The 27,493-nt window shown below is 40.7% G+C and overlaps 1 protein-coding gene across 1 annotated transcript in view; it reads left to right on the top strand.

The window, feature by feature from the left end:
• Positions 1-24,752, top strand: part of TDRD15 (tudor domain containing 15) — a 513,320-nt gene extending 488,568 nt beyond the window's left edge. The window contains exons 7-9 of the mRNA XM_032353201.1: positions 2,279-2,396; positions 7,811-7,885; positions 24,654-24,752. The gene's annotated coding sequence lies outside the window, so the exon portion shown is untranslated. The remainder of the gene's footprint in view (positions 1-2,278; positions 2,397-7,810; positions 7,886-24,653) is intronic.
• Positions 24,753-27,493: the final 2,741 nt, after the last annotated feature.

Here is a 27,493-nt window from a genome sequence, read left to right as displayed (position 1 = left end):
TATAGGCAGACCTTAAGTTCCTTAGGAGTAGGGATTTTGTCTTTTGCTTCATTTACCGACTAAGTCTTTTGAACAGGGATGACCTCACAGTGTGTGTGTATAGGTGAATATGTGCATATATATCATTATATTCAAAGATGACATTGACTTAATGGATAAAGCATGGCTTGGAATGTGTCACAGAACATCACGCTGGGGCTGACTTCTCGTAATGAGTGATGTGCCATATGCTTTCATTTCACTCTGTACCGTGCCTTTTGCTGGATCTGGTATATTTTACAGTAATTGTGTCTATTCACTTTTCTGTCTTTCTGGCTGGACTATGATCTCTAGAAAGGCAAATACCATTTATCCACAGAACTCAGCACATGATTGCTCATTAAATATTTGAGGAATGATTGAAAGTGCTTATCTGTGGTTATCCACATCTTCAGATGCTAAATACTAAGTATGAGTCATTTGGATTGGACAAACTAAAGCACAATCCTGAGACCTGGGTTTGGCAAGCACGTAGAATCCTCAGAAATAGGTGGACTTGTGGCATTCTCAACAACAATGATAATAACCAAACAGGACGAATTTAATTCTGTGTGGAAGAATTTTGAATGCTCATCCTTCTGATCAGTCCTTATAAGTGGCAATTAGAGAATAGGAGCCTGAAATCCTGCATATGGCACCAACATTGAGGTCCTCCAAATGTAGTGGATTGAGCCTTCTTGACATGTAGTCTTGACCCATTCAGCACATAGATGTGCCTGAGACGGAGTCTGCGGAGTTTGTGGGCCACACGGGAAGGTCACAACCACAGAGCTGCAAGATACAAATTGAATTTGACAGATATTAATGGCAGAGCCATGTGCTTGATTCCTAGAATTCCACAATTCAGAGAAAAGCTGAAGAATCTTCTTTTTTCAAGCTAATAGTAGATAAAGGATTTAATAGGCCTCCCTCCATCTCTACAGAACTCCGGTCAGGCTGTGAATGCTTTTTCTCCTGTAACACAGATCCCTGCAGGAACTAGCTGCTTGCTTAGAAATGCCAGCACCAGAAAAAAGCTGCTCTAGGCTGAATAATTATTTCATGTCTGATCCCTAAGTCTAATACCAAGTGAGTGAAGCAAACCCTTTAGTAAAACAAATACCCACATTAGGCCAATAGGAACAAGGAGACAAATAGGAAGAGGCAGCCAATCTGCTGCAGATGCGGGCACCAGGCACTAGGGAGGACTGCCAGAGGGCATCTGCCCTGGCTAACAACAAAGCCCATTGCTGTGTGGAATCCAGGGGTGCTCCTTGCTGCTAGCCAGCCCTAGTCCCAACACGGAAGACAACACCAAAGGGGATATTAGGGCAGCCCCGCTTCCAGCATGGCTGTGGGCTTTGGTAAATTGATTTCCATTTTTACTAACTGAAATCCAGTCACTAATGGGAGAATAATTTCTGGGTGCCATATGGGCACTTGGATATTTTCTAATTTATTTGTTCAAATGTTATCTCTTCCTCTTTATATTAAGACTTTTTATTATGATTATTTATACTGCCCCCCCAGCTGAAACAAACAGAGCTATTTGTTGAAAGATTAAATGAGGAGAGTTGATGACTGCAGTTCATGTTTGGGGAATCAAAAGAGATGTGACACCCACATTATTTCAATTATGTTCCAGGAAGCACAGCATGTCAGGAAAGAGTACGGTCTGCAGCATTGATCAAAGGATGGCAGGAAAGCTCAGATCTCATTCACAACCCTGGAGCTGTGGGTTGACAGAGCTGGAAGGACCTTAGGGATCATTTATTCAAAAGCTTTCATTTTAGAAACCCAAAGCCTGGAGAAGGGAGGTGACTCTCCCAAGATCACACAGCTGTTACAGAGATTTAAAAATGTTCCAGGTCTTCTGAAGCTGTTCTGTGAGCTCTCCACTTAACCCCATTGCTCCGCCTCCTCCTTCTACCTGGCCTGGGTTCATTTTCTAGATATGATGTCATAATTATTCTGGTTTCAAAACTGGAAAATGTGCTACAACACTATTTTTTTTTTTGTGATAAAAACGTTAAAGATTACTCTCTTAGCAAGTTGTATATATACAATGTAGTATTATTAACTATATAGTCACCATGGTGTATATCATATCTCTATGAATTCTTTATTTGATAACTGGAAGTGTGTACCTTTTATATATTTTTGAAGAAAAAGATCAGAGTCAATAACTTACTACTGGAATGTGGTTGATAGAGCACTTATGCGGTGCAGACAATTAAAAATGTTCCATCCGTACTTACAGCTGAGTTTCCAGAGACATTCAGTCCTTGACCTTGTTCTCCGGGCTGCTGAGGGTGGAAGAGCAGAAGAGATGCTAGAGTGAAATCCTTGTCTGACGGATACCTGTCATCTGCTGCCAGGTCAAATTCTCATACACTGGAATCTCTCTCGCTTGCTCACTTGCTTGCATACATGTATAATTGTGTAAAGTTAAATTAATCAGGTGTTATCTGACAATTGCTAAATAATTGATTTCCTGAATACTGTAGAACTTAAACAAACTGATAGATTTATTTTCCTCAGAGAAGCATTCCTGGAGCTGGGTGGGACTTAAATTAGATGTTGAAAGATAAAGAGCATCTGGGTCATAATCAGAGAAGAGGATATATGATGCAGGACGAAACATGATGTATTGGTGATGGGGTGTGCCTGGGGTTAGGTGAAACAGTTGGCATTGGACTCACTGGCCCCAGGGGCATGAGGCATGTGTAGAGGCAGAAGTAAAATATGCTTTCAAGGAGATCCAGGAGATTAAGATTATTGAGAAGACATACTAAGATAACACACTATAAAGTTGACGCTATACACTATGTGTAGGAACAATACTTTTTTTTTTTTTTTTTTTTTTTAAAGAACTAAACTGGATTCTATGTAAAATAGCTTTCTTTCTCTTTGATTGGTGCCATAGAGGGAGCTATCTCTTCCCTGACTCCCACATCCATCTGGCCCCAACCTCTTTCTCTGTCACTCCAAGTCAAATTTAAAGTAAGGGAAAAAAAAAAATCCTATAATTGAAGTTGTCTATTTTTTGCCAGTTATATCTGGCTCTTCACTGCTGTCTATGATTTAATCAAATGTTCAAATAGCTGTTAATAGGGATAGTTTAGATTAAAACTTTTTAGTCTCATTCAACACATATTCAACAAATATTTATTAAGTCTTACTGTGTACCTGAAATTGGGTTGGGACTTGGGATTTGAAACAAGAACAAAATAGGGTCTTAGTCATTACGCAGCTTGAATCTAATAGGACAAATAAATGTTAGAAAATATTCCCGATGTGATACCAGAAATCTGTGCAATGAAACATGGCACATAGGGAGCATTTAATAAATGTCTGTGGAATAGGAATCCCTCCTCTTGTGCTCTAGACTCCCTTCTTTCTTGCCTTTCAAGGACTTTTCTCCAGTATTTCTCTCCCCTCCCCCCAATTCACTGAGGTTTCCCTTTCCATAAGATCAGTTCATTAGCATACAAACATATTCTGATTACTCCTATCTAAAAAGTAAGATGAGCAAGCACCTCTTTTGACCTCAAATCCTCCATCAGCTGTTGTCATCTCCTTGCCCCCTTAATAACCAATTCTGCTTCTTCGTTGCATGTACTTTTCTCTAATTTATTCCAGGGAGGTTTCCTATAGTCTCACTCCTTCATTAACATTGCTTCTGTAAGAAGCATTCTTTATCCCACTGTCATCAGTCCAAGTGACTTCTCTCCTCTTATCTTACTTGATCTCCAGTAGCATTCAACAAAATGGACTCTGATTTCCTGGAGCTGCTTTCTCTTGGCATCATGGCGCCAGACTCCCCTGGTTTTCCTCCAACCTGGTTTGATGGCTCTTTCCCTTCTGCTCTGCCTCCATTTTTACCTTCCATTTTCTCTCTTTGGACTCTCCCTGGGTGATGGAACCTGAACTCTGGTTTTAAATATTACCTATGCGCCAGTAACTCTCACACTGTATCTCTGGTTCTTATCTCTCCCCAATAATCCAAGTACAAATATCCTCCTCCTCCTCTCAATTTGAAATTTCCACATGGATGTCATATACATACCTCCAACTTAACAGAGTGAGTATAATTTTCTTAATTTCCCACTTCACCCCTGCTCTAACATAAATGCTTTACCTCTCAGTGTATGGCATTGTCATATACCTAGTTTTTCAAGTTAAAACAAAAATTATCCTTGTTTCCTCTCATTCCTTCAGTTCCTACATCAAATCCATGAGCAAGAAGTATATATTCTACTACTTCTATACTGATAAGTCTCAAATTTTTAATTTTCTTCAGTTTTCTTTAGTACATCCTAGTCAAAGCCACTGTGGCTTCTCAAGCAAATCAACTGATTTTCCTATTTCCCCTTTTTTCCTACTTTCAGTTTTCTGCAACACAGCCTGAACTGTCTTTTAAAATGCAAATCAGATCACGTTCTTGTCCTACTTAAGGCCCTCTAATGGCTTCTCATCACACTTAAAATAAAATAAAAAACTCCTTTACCCTGGCTTATAACGCCTTCAGTGTTTGGTCCCTGGTTATTTCTCCAGTTTCCTCTCATATCCACCCTATGGTATGCTGGTAAATGTTTAAGAACAGGCTCTATATATGGGGTGTTGAGTTGGAGGAGGGGGCTGGGAACTGTAGGGAAACTGGATTTACAGTGTTTTTTCCAATTTCTTTCTTGTAAATTCTCCCACCAAGGCCAGTTACAAGCTACCAAAATGATGTCCGCTGATTCAGAAATTTCCTGGCGATGTAACAATTGTCTCTCAGTAGCCAGGACAAGTCAGCCCCACCACCTGGTATAAATCTCCATCACAGTGCTCTAGCCACTCTAGCCATTTATTTCCTCCAACACATTATTCAAGTTTCTGGTTTAGGCATCATTTCTCTCTCTGCCTGAAATGCTCTTCTACTTGATCTTGATGTAGAACAAGAAGAATTCTGTTTATTTAGATCTTACCTGAGCCCAAAGTGATCCTCAGTGAGGTTTTCCTTGAATATCCCTTATAATTACCATTTAGTCATTCTGTGGTACATAGCGATATTAATTCTCTCCATGAGACTTGAATCTATCTAATGTTTACCTAATGTATATATTTATCTATATTCCATTTGCCTCACGAATGTAATATCTACAATGGCAAGGTTTTTGTCTTATCAGATTCACTGGTGCATCCCCAGCATCAAGAGCAGTGCGTAACATACCCTGGATGCTCAATTTGAAAAACAAATCAATGAATAAAATAACATTTCCAACACAATTGATCTCTGCTTGTTTATCCAGTCCTTGTAATAACTAGATAGTCAAATTTCTCAAGCACATCTCGCTTTTCTTTTGTTCTGCCATTTTGCAGTCAATCATTTCCTAGCCTACAATGTTGTGCCTGTCCTTTTGATCTTTATCTATGAGGATGTTTTTTATCCAGCAAGGCTCAAATCATGGCCTTCTATTAAGAAGTGTTTTATGGTCATTGTAGGCTATAGAGTTCCTCACCTCTGATGGCCACCAGCACATTTTAACTGTATACATCCCTGATAATTGTTCACATACTGCCAAGTGACACTCTGTGTTGCTCTCTTGTTCTCTGATTTATCACTTCTCTTTTTATTTAGTGTTTCTAATGCCCATATAGTCTCACCCCTCTTCCCTTTTTGATTATGCCCTCTTAGAGTTCCAAAATAGACTTGTACCCCCTTCCGCATTCACTAAGATTCCCAGGGCCATTCCATGAACACAGTGTGTCTTTAGTAAATGTCTATTTGTTAGATTTTTTTTATGGGTTTTGATTATCCATGAGCTGGGTCTTCTTTTGTTTTTCTCTGTAGATAGACTCTCCATCCCTCTTTCTCTTCCTTTGTGCCCTAGGAGACTGACATCTATGTACTTTATCAAACAACCCTCATGCCTTCTGACTTTGAACTGAGATAAGTCAATAAGGAGCATAGGTCAGAGATCTGGAGGAATAAGGGAGAGTGAGGGAAGAGGTTTTGTTCTCTGGTTCCTCCTCAGCCTGCAGGATCATCACAGACTCTTTAATTTGTTGAAATGCCTTGCTCCACTCTCATCACTTTCTCTACACACAACACTCTCTAAATTCCAGGGGCTGTTTTCTCACTTCAGCGCATCGATCCTAAGGGTGATCACTAGATCTGTGGCTCTTCACCATTGCTTATGATTTCTATACCTATTGCCCATATCTTTATAAATACTCCTTTACCTAAACCCTCTTTAAATTACCCAGTTTGGGGGCACCTGGGTGGCTCAGTGGGTTAAGCCTTCAGCTCAGGTTATGATCTCAGGGTCCTGAGATCAAGCCCCACATCTGGCTCTCTGCTCAGCAGGGAGCCTGCTTCCCCCTCTCTCTCTGCCTGACTCTCCCTCTCTGCCTGACTCTGCCTACTTGTGATCTCTCTCTGTCAAAAAAATAAATGAAATCTTAAAAAAAAAAAAAAAGAAATTACCCAGTTTGAGGGTACCTCTGTTTCTTGCTAAATTCCAGAGGAATCTTTTCCTTTTTCATAGAACCTGGTCTATTCTTTAGTACATAGCTTAGGTCCTACCTCTGCTGTTAAGGTTTCTCTAATTACTTCTGATAGAAATGTGGCTCAATAAATTTTGGCTCAATTATATTTGCCCATGTCATGTTTTTTATATATTTAAATTCCTTTGCCTATAACAAAAAAAATTCCTGCCTCTGACAAAAATTAAACTTCCTGAAAACAGAACTGTGGCTATACACCTAAATATCTCTCAGACTCTCCCGTATATCCTTCATCACCAACCTAACATAAGTTACCAACCTCTCCCTCACTGCCCCTGGTTCATGCCCATTCTGGAGACTTTTGTAATTAATTTCCCTGTGTCCTCTTTGGATCTTCTCAAATCTGCTCTCCACACTAGGGTCAGGATTATGCCCAAACAATGCAATTCTAATCATGGGTCATCTACCACATCCCAAACACACTTACATATAGATACTATATCCACGTACACTTGTAGATACTACATCCACATATACTTGTAGACTTCCTGTGCTTTGAGAAAAAAAGACAAAACTCTTGCATTTGATCCCACATCACATAATTTGGTCACTACCTGTTTCTCCAGTCTCTTCTCTGACTCTGGCTTCCTTGCTCCTTCCACATAAAGGGAACTGGACTTGTAGTGTCTCAGATGCCCCATACCTCCTCCTGGATGAAGACTTTGCTGTGGAGTCCCCATTCTTTCCTTTTCTCTCTTCCTCTTTGAATTCCTGCTTCTTGCTCAGGTCTCAGCTTAAGTGTCATTTTGCTCCAGGAAGTGTTCTTGATTTTTCCAACTTAGTCACATCTTTTTAATTCCAAGTTGTTCTCTTTATAGCACACATTGTAGTTGCAACTTTACATGTATTTGGGTGATTACTGATGTATCCATATTTCCCACAAGTTCAGACACTGCACAATCTATGTCCAGATTTTCTTACTCCATACCTCCAATTTCTGGCAGTACTGGGCACTCAGTAAATATTTGCAGGACAGACGTAGAATCCTGATCTAGTCGGGGAAGAGGGTCACCTCATATCTAGGTGACTTCCTCCACAGTTATGTCTGTTATTCTTTTGAAAAGTACTTTTCTCTTAATTAGGTAAATCATCAGACAAAATCATTTGGACCAAAATATTATGTGCATTCTTTATAATGCAGTGGCAAAAGCAGAGAAGGAAAAGAAAAAAATAGAGAGCGATAAATACTATTACTATATCAGTATATTATTCAAGAATATATTTCTGTGTTTTTCAGGAGTCCTTTGGGTACAAACAATAGTAAGTGGACTGTGAGCTTGAATAAGAAGTGGATTTACTGGAAGGATATCTGGTAAGGTCATAGAGTTGAAGGAGAGGGTAATATTCCAATTTAGGAAGGACAGGGAGTAATTGGAACCCAGGTCTCAGATTCTATTAACATTTTTGTTCTTTGTCCCCCTAACTCACTGTCCCATTTCCAGGGCTGTTAGCATCATTATGTCTTTCTCTAACACAGCTTCTTGCAGATGGAGGAAATGCTGACTCTGGAATGGACTTTACTATTTCAAGTCTGAGAAGAATTCTTATTCTAGAGAAAAGTTCTCATTGGTCATATTAGCTAGAGTCTGATGCTAAACAAGAGAATTGGCATTATAGGAATATGGTTGGACTTGGGGCACAAACAGTCACGAAAAGAAAAGAAGTTCTGGAGAAGCTTGGTGGGAAGTATGCACTACTCTGTGTGTGTGTGTGTGTGTGTGTGTGTGTGTGTGTGTGTGTGTGTGTTAGTATGTGCATCCATATGGCATGTTGTTTCATATCCTCTTACCTCATGTAATGATACATCATGACCATCTTTAAAAAGATGGCTCTGTGACTGTAACAGATCTGTCATCCTGATGGGCCAGACAAAGCAGGGCCTGGCCTGGGCTGGATGGCAGGGGAGAAAAGTTTTGGTCCTCATTTTATTCTTTCAGTTAAGATACCCCTGATGACAAAATATGGAGGTGAGGAAACCATAGGGCAGAGTAGGAGGCTGGGCGCATTTTGAGCAAAAGGATCCTGGATTTAGGCCACAAGGAGGAAAAGTCATTCAAAGAAAAGGCAAGCAGCCCAAATGAGCTCATTTCTGAGAGAGGAAATGGGAGTTAATGAATAAAGATAGAACTAAGAATCCAAGGAGATAATTGGCCTTACTAGATATAGGGTCTCTTGCCAGAACAGTACATCCTAAAAATGCTAATTCAGAACCCCAGAAGATTGGAGAGCCTTAGATAAGAACAGGCTCATCAGACCTATTTGCAGAAAAGTCCGGAAGGGCTTAGAGAACAGGGATATATCTCAGCATCTCGAGTGCAAGAAGAAAGATGTATGTCACTCATTCTGCTCTGGCTGGGCCTCTTCATAAAGTCTCCTGGGTTCAACAATTCCCCTCTACTATTCTTGCACATCGGCGGAGGGGACAAGATCGGGTCTCAGGTTCCTACTCATCATGTTCACTGCAGATGTGCCCTTCCATCCTGAGGTAGCTGTGCTCCAAGAGCTGTTCATTCCAGAGTTTTCCAGAAGTCCTGAGTGTATATTTTCAGCTACCTGTCCCAGTCCCTCAAGGATGCTTTCAACTCCAGGGTCCTACAACCCTGACTTTTTGGACCTAGACAATGCCAGCCACCTCCTGAGCAACCTTACCATTATTTAAATACCAGTTCTCGTTTTATATTCTCTGGGCAGGTAGCATGATCTTGAATTCATGAAGCATCTGCTCTCTCCTCATCCATTCACTCTGGAGATAATTTTTAAAAGATATTTTTTCTAATGACTTTAAATTTAAAGCTTTTTTTTTTTTTTTTTTTTAAGTGGAAGTTTGGGAGACTTTGAAAAGTCATGCTCAGCAAAAAAAAAAAAAAAGTAATTTATACTCTTTCTAGTTAATAACCTCTTATGTGCTTTAATAATTTAAACCAATTATCAATGGGAAGGTCTATAGTGTATACTTCAATGATTGCTTTTCGTATATTTCCTCCTTTCTTTCATGCCGTATGCCACATGTCCTCAATGTGTCTCCAGTGCCTATTATCTCTGCTACACACATAAAATAACTGCTTTAGCTAGGAGAACATGACCTTGACACTGAGAAAAGCAGTCCTTTAAAAGATAGCTCAATTAAAATCTAAGGCCTCTGTTCCTGATTGGATTTCATTATTATTCATAAGACTATGTAGCACTGAGTCACGTGTTTGCAGGGTCCTCAAGGCTGGTTTCAAAAAAGGTGTATTAAAGTCATCAGTGGGATGTCTGCCTGGAGCCTGATCATGCTTAGTCACCAACAAGCTCATTAGCTTGAGTTGGCTTGTGAAGGCTTAACCCCCAAATGAATATATTTGTCCCTCTGTTAGACTGTGAACACCTTGAGGGAGACTGTGCAGTGGACTCGTGAGATTAGATTCACAGACATCTAAGTTCAAATTAAACATCTGGAATTTAAAAGTTGGATCCTGAGCAATTTACTTAAATTTTCTGAGCTCAGTTTACTCCTGTGGAAAATGGGAATAATAACATGGTTCTTACAAAATCGAGGTGGTACATCTAAAATGCTTATTAGCAAGATTCCTGGCTCATGAAGAGCACTGAAGCTCTTAATAATGATGAGATGCTGCTGCTGCTGCTGATGATGATGATGATAATGCAGGACAAAGTGTTTTTTTTTCTTTTTATGTTCCTAGTGCCCTTAATGACCATTCATGGCTAAGATAAGATTTATATCATCAGTAACCACTTAGTACAGGTAGGGGTATGAGGGCATTCCACATTCAGTTCTGTTTCTCAGAAAAAGGAGAGAAATGTGAACTAGAGCAGGTAGGGAAGGTTTCCCTGAAGAGATAGGATGTGAAACAGGTCACAAAGACAGGCTATGACATGCAACTTCTTAGAACATAAAGGTCTAAGTTGTGCCACGTTGACAGGAAGTACTTCATGGATGAACCACACTCAGTGCTAAGGATAAGACATCTGAACTAATCAGAAAGAGGCCAGAGAGGGTATTACCAACAGAATCTGTTCATAAATTATCTGAAGGCTTCAGAGAGGAGGGCCAATGCTGAATTATATGCCAAGTTCAAAGCAGCGACTTTAATATTTTAAAAATGAGCTCTGACTTTTGTTCTGCTATGTAGCAGGCCCTTTTGCCCCCTTAAGAATATTATGGGAAGTTGAACATGCATGGAATGAATATGTAGTGCGAGCACATATTGGAGGATGGAATAAAGACCAGCGTCTTAAGTTGGATGTGTCAGTGAGGGAGAGACCTGAGAAGAGTCTAGAAACTTGCCAGTTTGGTTAGTGGGGTGTCATGTGTCCCAAGAACAGCTAGAAAATCTTTTTAGCTCTACAATACTCTAGTGATTCCAGGGCAAGGCTTGTCAACTTTGACGCTATTGATATTTGGGGCCAGATAATTCTTGCTAGCGAGGGACTGTTTCATGCCTTGTAAGACATTGAGCAGCATCCCTGTCCCCTTTCCACTGGATATCCGTAGCAACCCCTCAACGGCAACAACAAAAAATGTCTCCAAATATTACCTGGGGGTGGCACCTCATTCCAGTTGAGAACCATTGCTCTAATCTGAGCAATGATAATAAAATGGGGAGAGAGGCATTTCTAGACACCTACATACCTGTTGCCCAGAATCTCTCATCTGGACCGTTTTTAATGTTGAGGCTCAACTCTGGCATTTCTGAGCCGAACTGATGTTAGTCTTTTGACATATGGACAGCTACCAAGATGTGAAGTTGTATGCATTGGTCTAACAGAATCAAGGAAAACCTAGTTACATACTAAAGAACTTTTCAGATGAAGAAAATCATTTCCCCAAGTTTATTTATTCATTTTTTCCTCAGACTCCATTTCAGCACTGGGGCAAATAGCAAACAAACTTGCTTTATCTGTACTCCCAGAACGTAGAACATATGTCAGGGTCCATTCCACTTGCAACAGAGATGTGACTGACATCAGAAGTTTGACCTGGATTTCTAAATCTTGCGACCTTCTCCATTCTGACTATGGAAAATTGACTTAAGCACAGAGGCAATCATGTGTGGTATAGGAGAAACACATTTCAAACAGTGCTAGTTTTTTAGGCAATGTTGGGAGAAGTTAAATACAAACTTTCTGCCATTGTTCTAATGATTCCCACCCAGTGGGGCCATTTAAAACCATGGACAATTTCTCCCATGATCCTGGTCCGCTATACACATACACATCCTAAGTGCTCTTTCCAAGGCAGTGTGGAACTAAATTCTGAACTCTTAACTACTTGCTAAACACAAATCATATCATCTTTCTTCTTCATATGAAACTCTTCTACAGTTGTCACTCTTGGCCAAACACTTTTGGAGGTTATCCATTTTGCTTCTCCTCAAGAGTGTCCGGGTCAGCTGCATAACCAATGGGGTGTGACTGTGCCTCAAAGCCACTGGCAACAGCACTAGGTACCAGCACTCAAGACACCTGTTAGCCTGGACCATAATGAGGAATACCAGGCACAAAAACAGAGGCTAACCAGACTTCATTTTATGGGGATGAGATGATCCTTTGTGAATTGCTCTCTTAATTTGTGCTTTTCTCTTTTTTCAGTAAGGTCTATTTTCCTTACAACATTGCAATCTACTTTGCTGTCCTCTTAAGCTCAGCACCTTTGGCAATGACCAAAGTTTCTGCTCAAGAATAAATGTCAAACCCAACAGAAACTACAGATGAAATAAAAGGTCTGCAGCTCAGTCTTTTCTCCACTCCAGCCTTGCCATTTCCCGATATTCGTTTGACTTTATTTCCCTCTCTTTGGGTTCCCCGTCCAGGTGGGATTTAGAGATGAGCTTAAATACTGAGACACATCTGCACATAGTACTTAGATCTCTAGAGTCAAAATTTAAAATGATGAATGAAATAGTACAATGAACTATTATAAAGGGGTTCAGTATGCAAACCAAGTATGAGCTTTGAAGCACTGGATATGTTGCTCTTGAACCTTGAACTCCCAAAGACTGAAAGATCACTAAAACTATATTGACCTCATTTTTAGCTTTAAATAATGATTTAAAAAATATATCACAGAGATAGACTGTTGATCCATACAGAAATTAATTGCTTAATACCATGAGTTTTAATATAAAAAATCCTTTTACCATTGCTGCTCTTTAAACATAAATAGAATTAAAAGTGTACATCCTTTCTTATTAATTGATCAATAAGACCTACTACTACAAGTCCTGGGTTGCAGTCATCAAAATGGAAAAAGAGGGGTAGTCATAGAAATTGTAGAGTCGATGAAGGGTAGAAGCCCACTGTAAGTGATAGAAATGACCTGAAAGGGAGTGTTAAGTATTCCTTGCATTGCATGTATGATTAGGTCTCTCCTGCCACCTGAGCAAAGCAATTTCACTTTCTCACTTGTCAGTGTTTCCTTACACCTCAAAGACTATATGGACATAAATACTGAGGACATACAAGCACTATGATGGTGTGAGCAGGGGGGAAAAATAAACACACTGCCAGCTTTGCAGAAGACGCTTGTTACTGACCACCACACTGTTGGTCATCTGATCCAGGCGAGAGGGTAACTAGGGGGTAGTGTTAAGCTATTTGGCTCAAAAGTTCAAAGGAAGAAGAATCACAGCTGCTCCCCTTGTAAACCATAAGGGCGAGATCGCTGCAAAAGGCAACTTATGAGAGTTAAGGGACATCTAAAATGAACATGGAAAATTGGAGCTGCCTTAATGTGCTGAGCCAGCATATGCTGCTGAATAAATAAACTGTGCGGGCAAAGCCCAGGCCACACAGAGAAGCTCCCACCCCTGGCCAGGCCAGGGTCTTGAAGAAAGACCTGCACATCTGCCAGCCTGTCAGCTGCCGGTCTGAGCCCACAGAACTTCTGCGCCTGTATCTTTGGAATGTGGCTCTCTTTGGGTGTGAGAATCTCCGTGGATGAGAGAGAAAGATGGGAGGTCTCCCATGGATAGGACAGGGCATTGCACGTCCCGCAATGTAATGGGCTTATCTGATGCTCAACATGCCTGAGAGCTTTCTGCTTCTGCCAGTGTTTCTTCCTTTTGTTATCATTAATACACAGATTATCTTTTGCCAGCTCCCATGAGCTTCCTGCCTGTAAGGAAAAACGTTTCTTTCATCATCAGCTAATGAGGACATTTTGTCCCTGTAATCCCTAAAGAAGTATACTCCTCCCCTAATTAATCAACAAATATTTATTGAACAGCTCTGGCACAGAATCCTACCACCATGCCTTCTGAACCTGCCCTTCTTTCATAGAGCTCAGTTTGCTTGTACTTTTATAGCATGTTTACCACAATGTATGATCATTACAGGCCTGCATAGCTGATTCACTCACTAGACTGAGAGCTCTCAAAGTCAGGAACCATACTTTATTCATCTCTGTAACTCTAGTGCCTAGATTAAATCCTAGCAGAGAGTGGGTGTTCAGTAAATGATTGAGGGATAAATGAATGGACGAATGCATAGTTTCCGTGTCCCTGGACATAAGAAAAATGGAAGCCACATCCTCTACCTCTTGAAGAGCTCAAAGTCTGGATGTGGGCCAAAAGAGAATAGATACAACAGACAATGAATTACTAAATAGACTCATGTAATATATATTATAAGTGTTTAGAGGGGGTAGATAAGACAGGCTATAGAGAAACCAGGCAAGGTGCACAGAGTGGTAGGATTTGAGAGGGGTTTGGAAATTGGAAATGATGACTCTGAATTCCAAGGAGACAATGGAGAGGAAATCCATCCCAGCCAACCTACCAGTCATTCCTCCAGAGGATGCAGTTTTCTCTAGTGTGTAAAATACATGGCCTCACATTTTGTTTGGTCTAGTGGGAAATCAAAGTTTGTGCTTTTCTTTTTAATGGTACACAGTTTCTCAGGAAGAATTAATGAAAGAATGAAACTATTAAGGAAAGCCAACTATTAGGGAAAGCCATTCCTCATCTGCTAAAAATCAGAGAGCTCCTGTGCCCCTATTAAGTGTCCTCAGAACATTACCTGATGCTGGTCCCTTCCTCAACCCTCCTGTTCTTTTCCCGTTTCACCTTGTTGGACTGAGGAGACATTCAGGGTGCTTCTAGCTAAACGCAAGCCATAACCAAGAGCATGTGGAAACCTTGAAGGTAGAAGCTGGACAGAATGAAAAATGGAAAAACTGTGGTAGGTAGTACATACTTTTAGTGAAGACCGGCATTAGTTTCTCCCTCCATAGCTATCCTTGCTACTTTCTTTTCCCTCATGGGGTGTTGCTCAAACTAGTAGTTTAAATACCCTCTCTGGGATGTCCACTCAGAGCCAGGACTAATGTATTCCTGTTTGCACCATCCTATGTTTTGTTCAGTGACCTATGGCTGGAGTGCTCCATCTGACCAGCCCAACAAGAGGGCTTTCCCTGCTTCCCTCTCTGCCCCTCCTCATGCTTGTGCCCCTGGACAGATACTTATAGAAATGAGGGCTTGATTAAAGGAAGTCAGAGCAAGTTTAGAAAGCCAGGCTGTAGACCTAAAATAAGACATATGGCTTCTGCTTCATTTCATGTTTATGTGGTTTCCATGGGGATTGTCATCTGTAGGATGATGTCATCATCTTCAGTAGAGAGGCTGCCTTTAAACTGAAAATTGGAATGAGGGTAAGGGCTATGGGATTTGGGAGGGAAGAGAAGGAGGAAGAGGAGTAGCCTTGATAAATGATGCGGACTGGTGGTCCTAATAGTCTTAAGACCCCAATAACACCTGTGAAATGTTTGTGAACATACAGAACAGCCCAGAAAAAGAAGAAGGTGTAGAGGTATGCTTCCTTCCTCATCGCCCAGGGAGTTGTGGGTACAGTGGCCTCTTCTGTCTTTAGAAGAAAGAGATGAACTAACAATTGACAGTAAAGAACTCCTGTCTAGATTTTGGGAACCCTGGGTCCTATATCACCTAACATAATATGATGTTGAGTGCGCTCTGCCTTTATCTGAGTCTTCTATCATCTGTAAAATTAGAAACAAAGAAAATGGCCCTTACGGGTCCTTGCAGCTATGATGATCTGTGAATCTGTGGCTTCATGTTAAGTCATTTGAGGAGAGAATGCTGGTAGGGCATATTTTAGGTTAACATGTGGAGTCTCAAAAGCAGGATAGTTTACACATTATACATAGAGAGAGGTTTAGTTAGTAGCTACCCCAGTTAATTGTCAGGACAGCTGGCTGGATACCAGATTTCTGGGACACCTATGTTCACTAATAAAGTCCAATCCATGGGTTTCAGGCAATACATATTAATGGGAATATGGTTTTTATTTTTCACTTATTCTGTCATTAAGTGACCCATCTATTCAGTAAATGTTCTTGAATGCCTTCTACAACTGGCTCTATGTTGGGGATAGAAGAAAAACAGATAAAAACAAGATGCTGTTCTTGCCTCAAGTTGCTCATTGCCAAATGTACAGGACAGAAGCAATAGCTCAGGAGAGGCCCCCAGTCCAGAGTGACAAGCCAGAGGAAGCTCTCTAGCAGAAGACTCTCAGAGCTAACTTTTGAGGACTGATTGCATTTTTACGGAACAGGGTGTTGGAGGGGAGGTAAGTAAGGCATTACTGGGAATGGTGCCTTCGCTGACATAAAAGGAAACTAAAAGTAAAATTCCTGCCTCACACAAAGGACAAGATAGACAGTAAGACTTGAACCACAGAGAATAAAGAAACCTGACTCCAACATCCCTCCCTGTTTCTGCCATGTTTTGTGGCTTTGTGCATCTTGCCTGGGATATATTCTGCAGCTTGTGGACGCTTATTATCCATAATAATCATAATAATTAATAAAACCTTTTAAAGGGGGCTTTAATCATGCTTGTGCTTTGCTTCCAAACACATAATAAAAAGGAATTACTTATAAAAGTGACAAATTTATTCCTAATTATACCATTATTTTGTTATGCAATACAAGTAAAGCAATCTTTGAAGCTGGAAAAATGTCTCATGCAGAATTAATTAGAACAGTACACGGTTTAGAATTAGGCAATTATTTTATTGATATTTCACAACTGGAACTTTGTAAGAGCACCTCAAATATTTTCATTATTACCAGTAAATAGTTATTTTAAACACTTACTGGTATGAGTGCAAAGATAAACTTTGGATTGTTTTTGGACCTCGTGGCAATGTTTTTAGTCTGAGGGAAAATGTCTAAGACTCACCAGTCACCGTGCCCTGGGGAAGTTGTGAGAAAGCAGATATTGCACTGTTCAGTGAATTTACTTGTTGTTCAACACGGTTCCACAAGGGAGGGGCTGCCGAGACACAGTAGTGTTCCCTCAGCTGAGAAAGACCCAGGTGTCCTCACCGAGCAGGTGAGGGAATCCAGGGAGGGAGAGTGAGTCCTAGGTCACGTGGTAAATTATGGGCTGAGGTCATAATTCTCATCCTTGTACACTCATCCCTGTGTTCTTACTTTCTTTGAAAATTTAGACTTGTTTTTTAGTAAAACCTATTCACATCCAGTGCTTTTTCTTACTGCCTTCTGACCCAAATCCACACTGACTTCTTTATTTCATTTTTGCAGTAAATTAAAAGCCCGTAGGCATATCATCTTACTTTGTCTCATGCATGTTAAAACTTGCCTCCTTACCCTTCTACTACTGCTAGGCTGTAGATAAATCAAAGGCTAAGTTCCCTTTCAGGCTTCTGCCTTCACCAGTCCATGTTCAGGACGAGGCACATAGGACAGGGACTATGAAGATTTGCTCAGGAGATTCCCAAGTTCATGGAACCTGAGCAGTATACAAGAGACTCTATTCCTCATGAGATTCCTATGGGCTAATGAAGGGATTCTGGTCAGCTGCTTTTACTTTTGGGAGGCAAGTCTCCCTATACCAGCAAGCAATGCTCTGGACACCAGGTAGGTGTCCTGTAATTCAACTCAATTCCAACACTATCTACCCAGAGATAACATCAGATTCCACAGGTTAAAATTTCAGTCCTATGAGACTCCTCTCACTCACCTACCCCCCTCAGACATTAGTCACAAACCCAGGCTGTCACCTCTGCTTCTGACCATCTGGCTATAGGTTGGAGGTTCCAATGACCCCCTCCTTGGACTTCCAAAGTCTATTACAGGTCCAGGTTGTTGCCTATACATTTGGCTGACGGTCTGTGAATCAGAGATTCCCATACCCCCCTTCTTTGTTGATTCTCATTTGCTAAAGTGGCTCACAGAACTCAGAGAAACATTCTACTTATTAGCTTACTAGTTTATTATAAGTTGATATAATTTAGGACCAGGCAGGTAGAAAAAAAACATAGGGCAAGGTATAGAGAAAGGAAACAGAGCTTCCATGCCCTCCTAGGCCTGTTACTCTCCCAAAATCTCCTTGTATTCACAAACCCAGAAGCTCTTCTTCATCCATTTTTTTTTCTTTTTTAGATTGTATTTATTTATTTGACAGAGAAAGAGACCACAAGTAGGCAGAGAGGCAGGCAGAGAGAGAGGGAGAAGCAAGCTCCCTGCTGAACAGACAGCCCGATGTGGGGCTCGATCCCAGGACCCTGATATCATGACCTGAGCCAAAGGCAGAGCCTTAAGCCACTGAGCCACCCAGGGGCCCCAAACCCTATCCTTTTTTTATGGATGTTTCATTACATAGGATTGATTAAATAAATCATTGGCTCTTGGCAATTGTTTCAGCCACCAGGCCCTCTCTTCCTTGTGGAGGTTGGGGATGGGACCAAAAGTTCCAAGTTTCTAATGACTTTTTTGCTTCTCTGGGCAACCAACCCCCATCATTAGATATATCCTGAAGTTACCTCATTAACATAAAATAAGACACCATAGTTATCACAGGAAATTCCAAAGGATTTAGGAGCTCTGTACTAAAAGCAGGGACTAAAGCTAAATATATCTATTTCTTATTGTTAGTCACAACATCACAACTAACATCTTGGATTCAAAGAGGTGTAGTGGGGAACCACTTCACGGTCAGGCAACCACTTTCCGAGCAGACCCCAGCAAGCAGCAAAACTGCCATGAGAAACACCACCCGCCCCCCGATTCCTTTCCCCCAGGAGAGGAAGCTGTTTCAAAAAGTAGAAATGGAAGGAAACTTCCAAACTCTTTTTATGAGACCAGCATTTCCTTGATCCCAAAACCAAAGACCCCACCAAAAAGAAGGATTGCAGACCAATATTCTGACGAATATAGATGCAAAAATTCTCACTAAAGTATAGTCAGTAGGATCCAACAGTACATTAAAAGGATTATTCACCATGACCAAGTGGGTTTTATTTCTGGGCTGTAAGGGTGGTTCAACATCTGCAAATCAATCAATGTGATACACTATATAAATGGAAGAAAGGACAAGAACCGTATGATTCTCTCAATAGACGTAGAAAAAAATTGACAAAATACTGCATCCTTTCTTGATTAAAACTCTTCACAGTGTAGAGATAGATGGTATACACCTCAATATCATAAAAGTCGTCTATGAAAAGCTCGCAGTGTACATCATTTCCAATCAGGAAAAACTGAGAGTTTTCCCCCTAAAATCAGAAACATGGCAGGGATGTCATTGTTGTTCAACATAGTACTGGAAGTTCTAGCCTCAGCAAGCAGAAAACAAAAAGAAATAAAAGGCATCAGAATCAGCAAAGAAGTAGTCAGACTTTCACTCTATGCAGATGACATGGTACTCTATGTGGAAAACTGAAAAGACTCTACCCAGAAATAGCTAGAACTCATATGGGAATTCAGCAAGGTAGAAGGATATAAAATCAATGCACAGAAATCAGTTGCATTTCTATACATTAACAATGAGACAAAGGAAAAGAAAGTAAGGAGTTAATCCCATTTACAATTGCACCCAAAACCGTAAGATACTTAGGAATAACCTAACCAAAGAGGTAAAGGATCTGTACTCAAAAACTACAGAACACATAGGAAAGAAAGTGAGGAAGACACAAAGAAATGGAAAAGTATTCCACAGTCATGGATTAGAAGAACAAATATTGTTACAATGTCTATGCTACCAAGAGCGATCTCTATACATTTAGTGCAATCCCTATCAAATTACCATCAACTTTTTTTCACAAAACTGGAACAAATAATCCTAACATATATATGGAACCAGAAAAGACCCCAAATAGATAAAACGTTGAAAAAGAAATCCAAAGCTGGTGGCATCACAATTCCGGACTTCAAGCTCTATTACAAAGCTGTAATCATCAAGACAGTATGGTAGTGGCACAAAAACAGACACATAGATCAATGGAACAGAATATAGAACCCAGAAATAGACCCTAGATTCTATGGTCAATTAGTCTTCGACAAAGCAGGAAAGAATGTCCAATGGAAAAAAAGACAGTCTCTTCAACAAATGGTGTTGTGAAAATTGGACAGCCACATGCAGAAGAATGAAACTGGACCATTTCCTTACACCACACACAAAAACAGACTCAAAATGGATGAAAGATCTCAATGTGAGACACAAATCCATCATAATCCTAGAGGAGAACACGGCAGCAACTTCTGTGACCTTGGCCACAACAACCTCTTGTTTCTACCTCTGAAACTAATACATTATGTTAATTAATTGAATGTAAATTAAATAAAACACAAACAAACAAAAACAAAGAGAGGTTGCAGATAGGGAAACAGCCATCTTTGTGAGACTCAAAATTTAGAGATGATTACCAGCCCCTCCTTAGAAGGGATGAGCTCATTTAGTGTCCATAACCTCATTCCTGGGCTCTGACATTAGAGCCTGCTAAGAGAGCAGAGGTCCTTTAAGTTCCTTAGGTTATTAGGAACAGAACAACTTTTTTTTTTTTTAAATCAGATCTATAATGCTGGGAATATGCAGGCACAGGAAACACCCTGTCAGATATGGTACTGGCTGTCAGATCAGTTGGTTCCATGCTCTAAAGGAGGAAGAAAATAAAAACCTGGGGAGGCAGAGAGTGAACAAGCGAAAGAACTATGAGAAGTCTATGGACTGCATGGTTGCCAACCAGCTGAGTTATGTTACTCATTCTGCACCTGAAAGTAAGCAGTATTTGCTTTGGGCCTCAGTTTCCCAAACTGTGCAATGCAGACACTGGGCTAACAGTACCTAGGGCTTTTCTGAGGCACACCGTAGTTATCAGCCATACCTCACAGGTGGCTTCTTTTACCAGAAGCGCCGACACAGTAAGTTTTGTAAGTTAAAATAATAAAACATTGGCTTCAGTCTTCCATGGCAGCTTGCTCAATCACTGTAGCCCTCTCCCGGCTCAGCTTTGCTACCTAATATTTAACCTAAACCTTTTCACTTCTTTTGTTTTAGTTCATCATCACTTGTTCGGTTCTATCAATCTACCTATGCATTTCTATGCCACCTCTCACCAGAGTGCTTAGCACCTGTCCTCTCTGAGCAATGAGGTTAATATTGAAGGTAAAATCCATTTCGTAGAGATAATGTACTATAGACCTTTCAGAAGAGCTCTCTATGATAATGAGGAATGAGTTACCATGCTGAGGTTGTTTAAATGTCATTTATTTTAACAAGTGACACTCTGAATTTATTTAAAGTTGACTACAATGAAGGAAGTGTGGAAAGTTTTAAAGTTTCATGAAACAATAATAGAACTGCAAAGCAAGGAACCCTGAAAGATGGATCTGAATGGTAATTCTGATTACAAGCTCCATGGGAGGGCTGGTTGGGTTGAATACTTCCAGTGGATTGTGAGAGACTCTGGGTGTGTGGAGAATAAGTATGTCACCAAGGGCAAGAGTTTGGACTCTGAACTTCCCTCTCTTTCCCACTGTGCTCACATGCGTATATATGTGCTCATGTGTATACAGATATCTGGGCAGGTACATGTGTGAGTGAGCTAGGGCGATCATTCTCTATGCCCCTTAACTGCATTCTTCCCACCACAAAATCAGGGGCAGGTATCTTGAGGCAACTGCCACTTAGTTGCCCCCATTTTCTTGTCTAGATCAGTATTGGTCTCCAAGAACGAAGACCATGTTTACTACTCATTTCTACCAACAGAGATTAACAAAGTTAGATATAGTGATTTATTCTTGTTCATTGAAAAATGGAATTTAGAGGGTAGCAGTGGACAAAGACTGTGGAGTCTCCTTGGGAAAAACACGGTAAAGGGCAGAGGCACCTTTTAGCTGAATGAGTTAAGTATTGTTAAATGTCTAGGAAGAGATTCTTTTGATTGCAAGCAACAGAAACCAGTTAGAACTAATTTAAGAAAAAAAGCTGGTCGGATGAAAGTGGATTTATTGTCAGGTTGCTGGTGCTTCTTGTGGGACACATGTATAGGATCTTTTAAAGGCAGAAGGAGGAAATGGGAAGCCATCAGTAAACCATTTAGTGGGGACTTCTCTGTCCTTTGTCTCTACTGTTCTGCTTCTCTCCTTTTCTTCATTTATCCTCTCTCTGAGACTGTCCTCTGTTTCTCTCCCTATATACGAGGCAGAAGATGGCTACGCAGCAATCTCCCAGTTCTATTCTCTTAACTTCACCACACTGGCTGAATTGAATCCCACTTCCATGTTCCTAGGAATGATCATCTGATGGATTTGACTTAAAAGTCCTCTCCCAATGGTTAACTAACTCTGTGTACTCACCTTGTTGCTTTGGCTGTTGGTGTAAATAAAGTACATCTTCCCATTAGTAAACAGTAATAATGATTTTTTAAATAAAAAAAAAAAAGTTCAGCCTTTGAACCAGCCATTTATGAATTAACAAATTTGCACCAATGGGGGCTTGTTCCTGTGTGTGGAGGAGGCAGTCATGGAAACTGGCCATTCTGAGCTGGGCAAATAGCACAGAATATTTCTAATACACCAGAGAGCTTCAGAGCATACATAAAGCTGCATTCAGTATTGACTTCAATCTTGTCTTCCTTGAGACAGAACATGGCAAATGGTAGTTTGCCTATCTAAGTGAAATGATGTCTGAAGGTGGGTGATTTTATTAAGAGTTAGATCATAACAACATTTTTAAACTTAAATAAGTTATTTTCTTTTCAGTCCAATCAATTCCCTTATTTGAACATTTAAGATAATTATAGGTTACAGGTAAATTATATATTATGTACATGCTAAATTATAACCCATCTCCACCAATTAATATTTATTGAGCAATGAATGGGCAAAATATGCTAACTTGGAGATTCAAGACCTGTGTGTAATTAGGTATTTCTGCTGGGAAGGATTATAACTGCGTCTTCCCAAACAGCCCTCCCTTTTCTCCCCAGTGCATATAAAGGGAAATGTAAGGATAATATGCTAACCCTTAGCTTATCTCTGATGTTGTTTACACAGGGAAAAAATCAATTACTTTAAATATTTTAGGTTCTGTTTTCCAGAACTAACTAATGACAAGTTATGATGGTCTTAAGAGCCAAGCAGAGGACTCAAATGTAATGTCTTATATTTTTTATTTCCATTAGGGCTTCTTGTGGGTCTCTCACTTATAGGCCTAAAGAATACCACAGTGAACTTGACAGATCCCACTGCTCACGAGCTTAGGATTTAATGTGGTAGACAGACTGGTAACTTGGTACTTGGTACTGTGGATGGTTCAGTCTGGCTCAGAAAAACAGGTTATGATTGGGCAGAAAGTAGAAATCACAATATATCTACAGCTTTTCCAGCCAACTACAAATAAAGCTCAAGAAGTATTTAGCTATTTATATTTTTGAAGCACTTTGAAATATAGAACTTCAGATTTCAACCATGAAACACAAAATTTTTTTTTTTTTAATGTAAACTCTACCTCCAACATGGGGCTCAATTTCACAACCCTGAGATCAAGCGTTGCATTCCTCATGGACTAAGTCAGCTAGCTGCCCCAAATACAGTTATTTTAAAGGGATTATTACAACATGCAGGAAGATAGAGTGGTGCCCAGCAGTTCAGCATTTGCTAAAGCTCCATGGTGATTATTCTTCACCAAAAGGATTGACACACAGACCTTGAGGAGGATCTGAGTCTCTGTGAACTCCTCGGGCAGAAAGGGAGAGGGGGCAGAGATGATCAGAGTCGGGTGAAGGTGATCCGGGGAAGATGTGACAGAGGGGGTGCCTTAGGTAGAAAGTACACTGATCATCAGAAAGGCCTTACAGAACCGATTTTCTGGGCTGAATCTGAGAAATCTAGAACTCTACTCATTGTAGGAGTCCATGCCCCATTTGCCAGGACATTTCAGGTTTATGCCTGTTTGCACTTGGATGATTAATTATTTAGCCCCCTATTGGCCCCAAGTATCAGCTCACACAAAGGGTTTAAAACCTACCATGTGTAATAGACTAGTTCACCTTTCAAGCTTTATGTATTAGTGGAGTCCTTTCTAAGCCGATATATTTTGTGTTCCACCCACATTGGTACCTCAGACAGCTCTAAATATCCCTACTATCACTGCAGATGCATACTGTTAGTGCAATACCTACTTTCCAAGCTCTGTTCTGTGAGTTTTCTCCTTTGAATCTCACAATTGCCAAGGGATAGGCAGAGCCTGAGCTATTATTGCTGGGAGATATTAAAGTACTTGCTCACAGTGATCATAGTTGTCAGGGGCAAAATCCAAGGTAAAACTAAGGCTCCCAATTCCCAGGTCAACGCTTTTCCTGACATAGAAAGGGCAATGCCATTTACAGACTGAAGTCTCCAGGGTAGAGCCCATTTCTGACTACCTGGGTATTCTCATCACCTAGCGCAATGTCTGGCATATGGTCAGCATCCCGCATGCTTATGAACCTAGAAGAAAGAGCCCAGAACTACCAGTGAACAACCGGGACTATAGTTCTACCACTAAGAAACTGTATTATGTGGCCCCTCTCCCCACTTTAAAAAAATCATGTCTGGATCTTTATTTCTCTTCTGTAAAATGAGGGCAGTAAGATTAGCCCTGTGTACTCAGGAGTTACAATGATAAATGTAAAGCGTGGGGTAATGTTTAGGAAAAAAAGGAAATGTTCAATATTTAAAAATAAATATATGTAAAAATATAATGAGTTCTATTCCTGGGTGGGGGAGCCTCAAATGATCTTATGGACCCTATAGCCTTTGTTTTACCACATTCCAGGTAACCCCCAAAACTCTGAGAGCTCATGGTCACCTTTGCCACTCTGCATGTGAAGCAGAAGAAGAGGTGTGCCTGGCTACTTCAGAAAAAAAGTGAGTAGGAGACGCAGCGGGTATAAACCAACCAGGCACTGTCTCTTTAAAAGAAAATTGAGGCCAAGTCCTAGGCATAATACCCATAATTCGCATTTTGGAAGCGAAGAAGGCGTATTTGTGCTTATTAGACCATATACAAACTTGTTTGAGTGGTCGTGGGTTTCCCTTTCACTTCCTAACTGCAACTGTTGGGTGTGCTGCTGTTTTGTGCTAGAGAAGGCATATCAGAGTCCAAAGGAAATGCTAGCAATTTAATAGGAGATAAAGTGATCCAAAACAGCTCACACACACAACAAATGAAATGAGAGGCGACAGACTTGTAATGTGTCTTTAATGTAATTACAACTATAGTCCAAGAATGAAGGTGTGATCTCAATTTGTAGGGATGCACACGGGTTTCTTATTTGAGATCATCATTAGCGAGTTGTGTGCACCTTGCTGAAATGGGAATCCGTCCCATGGAAATTCAGTGACCCTAATGAAACTGGAAAATACAATTGTGACAAAAGGGACTGGGCTGAGTTCGATCACCCACACAGCTGAATGGCCCGATTTTCAGAGGTTAAACCCAAAGATACTAAATTCCGTCCCTGAGTGAGAACAATTCAGTGCAATTCCTTTCGAACAATGGTAGGACCTAGCAGGACTAAGTTTCCGACTGTCCTGACAACGGAAGACCACATGTCTGGGTGGGGCATTTGGGGCTACATTATGTCTCTACTATATTTGACATATACTGGATTTGATCCTCATTCCTGCTCCTCAGGAAAGGAAAGCTACGCACATTTTAAAGTATGTTTTTGTAACTCACATTTCTTACTTTTCTTGGATTACCATGGCTTTTTATCTGTTTCTTATTGCACTCAACCTGGCTCTCAGTTACTTATGTCTCAGATTTATTTTCCCGAGCAGACCATGAACTCTTTGATATCAAGGTCCAGTTTGTGATCATCCTTTCAGTCCCTCCTTGTACCTCAGCACAGGACCTGGCAAAGAGGTGGCTTGAGTCTGCTTGGGGAACAGAATTAAAGCACTTCCTCCATCCCCGGCAAGCAGGACCATCCCTCTGGATGAAATGCTATACAGGAAATAAATTAATCAATTTGTTACATTTTTTCCCCCTCCTATGTTAGCTTAGTCATACCATGTTTATTAGCTATGAGGGAATTCTGTTTAGGAAAACACTCTCTTACCAAACTTTCTACTTAGTTGACAAGTAAGTTTTATATTTTCTAAGCTCTGCCAACCTCTCAAACTCCTTAATGAATGGTATGTATGATTAAAAATAGAGTATCCCTATCCAAACCTTACTATTAACCATAACTCAGGGACTTTAAGAATTGGTGTCCTACGGCGACGTCACGAGAACTAACAGAGGTGAGTTCAGCTCAGATTGTGGATTCATTTGTCATGTGGCCTTGGGCAAGGGACAGCTTTGTGGTCTCAGCTGGTTCAGTTATAATCACACCTGTGCTGTATACCTCACAGAGTTATAATGACACTAATGAAGTGATTGGCATGAAAATACCTAGAACTGGCAGAGCTGTGTGTAAAGGGATTATGGGAAATAAAGATGGTAAGGAATAGAAGTGCTAATGTCCCTTCATACCAATAAATCAAAGGAGGTCACGTCTCACAGTAAACCTACTCTATGTTCACACTAAGATTCAAACACACCTGACCAGGACTGGCAAGCTTAAGAGGCAGGACCAAAGGTGTCTAGGTGTACAAATTACCCAGGAGTTCCCCGAAGGGGAGGACAATTTATAAGAGAATGAGCACAAAAGGATGTTGAAAGGATGGTGAGAGGGCCCAAGGGAGAGGAGGCATTGTGAGTGTGTGACTTACCCAGCTCTTGGCTTCTACCTGTTCCTTAACCCCTGAGCCCCAGAACTCTTCTGCTGTGCCCTGGAGAGTAGAAACAATAACCAAAGACAAGGAATAAAAAAAATGAAACAAACAAAAATAATTCCACTAAAATCTCTGTGAGACTCTGTATGGTGTGGAAGACCCATGCCAGTTCCCATGTAGCAAAGCATAACTCTATGAGGGAATGGAGGCTCTTTTTCTGCCTTGGCATTGGATACAAAATGAGCTGGATCATAGTGAGAGTTTCAGAAGACGTAGTCTGGTTTGGGCACACAGAGGGCGTTGATGCAGGCAGCAGGATTCATGGCAGTGATGGGACTCAGGGTGGGCGCATCCCAGTTGGAACAGTGGTGCCCAGCCCCTGATGCAGCAGGAATGCCACTCAGATATGGAGATGGAAGTGTGCCAGTGACTCTGGGAAAAATGGGACCCAATGGCCTTGTTCTGGACATCATTGCTTCCTACTTAAAAGTAGCAGGCAGTAATGATGGTGTCCCTGCAGAGGACATTTTTATCCCCTGTGGGCCTGTTGTTGTATAGCTATGATGGCATAATTGACAGGGATGGAGGAGTAGGAAGAGTCATCTAAGAGGTTTGGTGGAGTGGAGTGGCAGCTATAAAGGTTCTCATGAACTAATAGGAAAGCACCAGCAATATCAATTATAGGATCCTGAGAGAGGGTCATTGTTATGGTACATGTGTTTGTGAGAACCAAACCACAGATGTCACAAAACTTGGAGCTGAGTGTCTACATTGCTTCCGATAGAAAAGGACTAAAAGCCACTGGCCAGTGTAGCTCCAGCCCCATTCCCTGATTCCAAATTAAACTGAGAGACCTGTTTGCCACTAATACGCATTAAATGATGGTAAAGACAT

This window comes from Mustela erminea, chromosome 7 (genome assembly GCF_009829155.1).
Source record: "Mustela erminea isolate mMusErm1 chromosome 7, mMusErm1.Pri, whole genome shotgun sequence".
NCBI classification, from domain to species: Eukaryota; Metazoa; Chordata; class Mammalia; order Carnivora; family Mustelidae; genus Mustela; species Mustela erminea.
Note: the sequence above shows the minus strand (reverse complement) of the source record. Positions and strands in the feature narration are given on the sequence as shown.